The sequence below is a fragment of the Hydra vulgaris genome, chromosome 15, assembly GCF_038396675.1.
Source record: "Hydra vulgaris chromosome 15, alternate assembly HydraT2T_AEP".
Classification (NCBI taxonomy): Eukaryota; Metazoa; Cnidaria; class Hydrozoa; order Anthoathecata; family Hydridae; genus Hydra; species Hydra vulgaris.
Genome location: NC_088934.1, coordinates 37756328 through 37762213, shown reverse-complemented (window position 1 = coordinate 37762213; position 5886 = coordinate 37756328). Strand labels below are relative to the sequence as shown.

Here is a 5886-nt window from a genome sequence, read left to right as displayed (position 1 = left end):
GTTATATTTAAATAATCAGCATTGATCATTTGACATGTTTCAAGCATACTTTTTTCCATGATGGTGATTGTTTTGCAAAACTTACATATTCACGAGTCAATTTTTCAAATAAATGAAGATGATTTTCATAGTCTTTAGCTATGAAAATATAATGCAAATCAATAAGTTTTTCTTCAGGCAAGTTTAATTCCAATTTTTTAAATAGGAAAACATAATATCTTGCCGCTCTTCGTACGTATTACTTAAATGATGAAATTCGTATAACATAGAATGTAATTCATTATCAGGATAAAAAAGTTGAATTGCTTTTAGCAGACTTTCATCGAGTTGTTTGCTAGTCATTTCATCTTTCAAAATTGAACTAGAATTTTTTTTACTCTTTAAATAGAATTTTTTTTAACTCTTTATATAGAAATTATTTATATAAAAACTAGCTTTTTATAATTAAACAGGTGTTTTTAATTCATTAAAAAGTTTACAAAAAATTGTTCTTCGTCTTTTTCTGCATTTAATTTTTTCATTTCGTTTCTTTGTCGGCTAGATCTTGAGCAACACGTTTCAAGTTTTGATTAAAATTTCTAAATTGTCCATTTTTATTTAATGCAGTAATGAGAAAAGGTTCTAGAGAAAAAAGTCTTTCTTATTCTGTTAGATAAATGTCATCGTCTTCTTTTGCCAATCGATTAATATAACCATTAATAACAATGTTTTTTATTATTCCAGTTTTAGGATAAGCAAACTGATATGTTTTGTTTTGAGCGTTTTCTAATTTACTCATCAAAGATTCCAAAACCTTTTTTGGTTAATTTATTATGATTCAATTTAAGAATCACAATAAAAGTTCTTTCACCTTTAGGAATTTTGAATTTTGTATCATCTATATTTATTTTAATTTCACCTCTGAACAAATAATTTGTTTTATTGAGATCGCACATATCTCTAAATTTCCACGGAAAAAGATTTTCGCATCCTTCACTTTTAGGATTGTAAATCAATTCCTTTTTTGTATAATTAAATTGAGCAACAGGTTTAAGAGACACTGTAGAGTATTGTTTATCTTTAACATTTTTTTCTTCTTTAAAATCTATAAGCCACAAAGTAGCACCAGCTAAATCTGCAAATTTTACATAGTTGTTATTGTTGCAATAAACAACTTCAAAATCAGTTGTTTCCATTTTTTCACTTGGCTTTGAATAAATTCAAAATAAAAATTTGTTCCTTTTATACTGTTTTCTTTTGAAAAGAGAGATTAAAAACCCAGATTTAAACAAGTTTTTTTATGAATTGTGCAATCTTGATGTCATAAAGTTTAAAGTTCAAATGTAGCATGATAACACCATTGAACTTTAAACTCTTTACTTTGATACTTTAATTCTGTTTTAATGAGGTAAGATAAGTTGTTGTGACTACTTTAGTAAACCTTTTGAAATAAAAGGTGGAAAAATCACTTGCTCAAATATCAAAACAATTTCTTCTAGCAACCCAGTCGGCATATCTAGTATTGTAAATACTCGGAGTATTGATCACGTATAACATACCGCCGTTGATACCAGAAAAATACGCATTTAGTTTTAAGTTTCGAATTCGAGTTCAATACCACTTATTTATCAAAAATACGTATTTATAATATTTGATCAAAATCGGATATGATATCGAAAACAATTTTGATCAAATATTAACAAAAAATGGAAAAACGAAAATCTTTGCTTTTAAAGCGCATGCTTAAACTGAAATTGCGAAAACAAAATTTAAATTAAAAAGATTTCTCTTGAGAAATTTAGTAAATTATCTCCAGTACAGTTACAGTACTTTATTGCACTAAAAGAGTTACTAAAACTTTATCATAAAAATATTCATTACTACTTTTAAATTTATTAATTTAGATTTATGAAGTCCTAAATTAATATAATTCAAATATACGTTAAATCCTATCATTTCATACCTTGCTTATTTTATTCTGTTGATTATTATTTTATTATTATTATTTCTGTTCTGCTATTACCTTTTTTTGTTCTGTTTTAGAAAAATTTTGAAAAATAAGTTAAAATTTTTGAGCCAACACTGACATTTTAATTGTTGCTAAACGTTAAATTTTGTTATTAGGATTGCAGTTCTTTTATCTGTTTTTTGTTCTTTATTCAATAAGTATTTGATTTAAATTAAATACGATTATAACTTGATATTTTATTACGAGATATTTGTCTTTATTTATAAATTAATATAAATCTTTTTAGATTTTTTCATGTTATTTTTAAGTTTTTTGTTCACGCAAGTCAATTTATATATGCTTATAGTTTGCATATATGTTTATATTATGATCAAAATTAAAATATTTTTGATGAATATATGTATGTGGTAATATGTGTTATATAATTGTTTTCTAAATGTATTTTTAAAATAGTGTAAAATGTATCTATTGCGTACATAAATATTATAAGAAGTGTTTATATATGTTATATAAATTTAAATTGTGTTTTATAGTTAGTATATATGTTTAGATTATGTTGTTTCCATGTCATGGAAACAACATAATATAAACATATATACTAACTATAAAACACAATATATTTATTTAAATTTATATAACATATATAAACACTTCTTATAATATTTATGGATCATGTTTTCAAAGTGTGTGACTTAGCAAACGTGTTGAGCAAGATTTTGCATAAAGTTGTTATTTATGTTACTAATGTTGTTACATTTGGCTTACCTTTATGTTGGTGTCTATTGTTAAAAATTATAAGTGGTTTTATTATTGAAAGTCACTGCTTTTAATCATTCACTAAAAGCCACTCAAGAAAAATCGTTTTGCTATATATATATTTTGTTTATATCTTAATCTAAATTTTTAGAACCATGACGTACCAACATGAATTGTTTTCTAAAAGCTAACATGAAATAACAATATTTAACAACTACTACTCTCTTATCATGACATCTTATCTCTATCTGATATTTTGATTTGCGATTCATATATGATGTTTTTCTTTATATTTACTTATCCATTACATTTTTTCATTTCAGATTTTTCATATGATGGATTTATGCGATATAAAAGAACGAATATATGTAAATCTTTATGAATTTTTTAAAAACATCTGCTAATAATTAGTCCAGTCAACGTTCAAACTTCAATTTTGCATATGTCATCTTTAAGTAGTTTCTAGGCTTTTCTAAATGTGTTTCTTATTCACATGGTTTTACAAGCAAGGTATACAAGCAAATTTGAGCTGAAAATTTTTTAGCTTTTAAGGAGAATTGGTGTTACACTTTTTTAAATTTAATTTGTTTAAATATAGTAGTTTTAACAAATAAATGTTTGTTTGTTCTTTGTTTTTTTACTTATTTGTTTTCAGATTCTTAAAAACTTGGCAACTTATCTAAGTAAGTTTTTTTTTTCTTTTTAGTGCAATTGGAAAGAGCTGAAAGTTATTTTTTAGAGCAATTGAAAAGAACTGAAGTGTTTTTTAGTTACTTCACACGGTATAACTGATCCTGATTTGAGTAAGTTTACTATTTTGTTTTATTTTATATTTGATTTATTTGAGATTTGGTTTACGTTATATTAGATATATATTTTATGTATTTAACATGGAAAACTGACTGTAATTTGTTGACACAAAAGTTTATAAACATAAATCTGCCTATATTTCAGTATATTTTATATTTCTCTGTATCTATATAAATATTCTTTCTTAGAAAAAATAACAGACTAGAAAAAATAAATAAATTCCTTTTGAAAGTAGTTGAAAAAAATGATGATGTTTTTCCATATTTCATTGTGTAAAGTGTAATATCACTTTTTAAAGGTATGTGAATAGATATATAGGGGAACATGGGGCAAGATGACAACTGTTTCGAAAAATGCCTGTATCTTAGTCTGTCCCAAAAATTAAAACTTACCTTTATCTGGTGATGTAGCGATGTAATAAATCAAGTCAAACAAAGATAAAAAATTTTTTTCTTAATGTTGGAAAAACTTTTTTAATACTTAGCTTTCGTCACAAAAATAATATTTAAAAAGAAACCATTGATAAATCTAGTAAAATTAATCAACTTCCCTTTCAGCTAAAGTCAACTGTTATATTTAGTTTTGCTTAAGAGATAACTGTAGGTCGTCATCTTGCCCCATTTGTCATTTTACCCCATGTTCCCCTATATACATATATATATATATATATATATATATATATATATATATATATATATATATATATATATATATATATATTTATTTATTTAAATAATTAATTTAGAGTAAAATATACTGATTGACATTGCTTCATTTTTTTATACAAGATTGTGCATTTATTATTTTTGTGCATTAAGGTAAAAATAATTTTGTGCATTGTAGTCTAGATTCTTTTTTAATTAAAAATAATTGATGTAAATAAATGTTGTTTAATATTTTTGACAAACGACTAATGTATGTAAACATATAAAAAGATATGGATTTCAATAAATCTTAGGTTTAAATAAAGTCTTTGATTAGAAAGATCACAATTTGTAAGATTCTTTTACGTTCATTTATTCAGTTGCAGTAATAGTAAGATTTCTGGTAATATGTTTAATGATTATTGTTAAATTGAAATAGATAGTATTAGGCTCAACAAAGTTATTAATGTAAATGCTTATAGGCAACTTGAAAATAGTAGTCAAATGAAATAAATAGATCATTTCTAAGAAATATTTTACGATTTGCTTGCTATTTCATGGTATAATTGTTTAAATTGTTTAACTATAATTGTCCCCCGATTGTTCAAATATTGTAATAAATAAAATCTTTTCTGTCCAAGTATTTAAGTTAATAAAATATTTTATTAAGTTGCAGTGTTATTTGCCCGTGTTACTACATTGTGTTGTCTAGCTTTTTATAATCTTTTTTAATTATTCTGTAGTCACAGAAAATATATTTTCTGTTATTATTATCCTAATTCTACTAACAATAAAATGCAAATAGCACTTTTGTAATTAAAAATTGTAATTTTGTTTTTTAATTTCATTTTTTAGGTATTTGCAGGCTTTACTTGACTTTCCGTTTCTGGTACCTGTGTTGTGACAGATTTTAAAAAGAACTCAACTGATGTTAATGCGGTCTTCGTCGTTAACTATAAGCAATGGCGTTGCTGATAGGGAGTCAAAGTTAAAATATTTATAGATAAATTTGTATTTAATTTTTTAGATAATACATCAAGTTATTAATGTGTTTTTATTGTTATTAATGATTTAATAACTCATAACCCGTATTACGGGTTGCTTACTGCTAGTCATTGTCATTATGTTATGAATTCATATTAGTTAATAAAATTGTATTGAATATTCTCTGGTTATCGTTTTTTCTACGTGTTTAAATGCGAGTTTGATACTCAGTTGGCGTCGTATTGTATACCTGTCTTTATACGCATCAGATGTCTATTTTTAATGCGCGTTTGACACGATAAAACGGCTAACAAATATTCGTAAATAATGCGTTTTTTGGAAAGTTTTAAATGCGCATGTAATACCAGGAAAATATCGTATTGAATATTCTCTGGTTATCGTGTTTAATGCGTGTTTACAAGAGTTTTAAATGCGAGTTTGATAATCAGTAGGCGTCGTATTGTGTACCTGTTTTTATACGCATCTAATGCGTATTTCTAATGCGTATTCGACACGATAAAATGGCTAACATACATACCACATCGATACGTATTTAAACGAGTTTCTAATGCGCATTTACAACTAATTTTGCCGACTGGGAAGGAAATGAAATAGTACTCTTGTAGTATTTTATTTTCCTTGTTAAAAGAAAATAAAACAATTCTTTTAGTAAAAAACTAAATATTACTTATGTAATATTTAATTCTTTGCTAAAAGACTTGTTATTTTTTTAGATTATAAAAA

General features: G+C 24.8%; 1 long non-coding RNA gene across 4 annotated transcripts; it reads left to right on the top strand.

Moving 5' to 3' along the window:
- The first annotated feature begins 2854 nt into the window (after positions 1–2854).
- On the top strand, positions 2855–5209 carry LOC136091641 (uncharacterized). Of its 4 annotated transcripts, none has more exons than XR_010644149.1 (3): positions 2855–3072; positions 3411–3507; positions 5014–5209. It is a non-coding gene; the product is annotated as an uncharacterized LOC136091641 (long non-coding RNA). The 4 variants fall into 4 exon arrangements; XR_010644151.1 differs by lacking the exon at positions 5014–5209 and adding an exon at positions 3703–3734; XR_010644150.1 differs by lacking the exon at positions 2855–3072 and adding an exon at positions 3079–3214.
- The last annotated feature ends 677 nt before the right edge of the window (positions 5210–5886 follow it).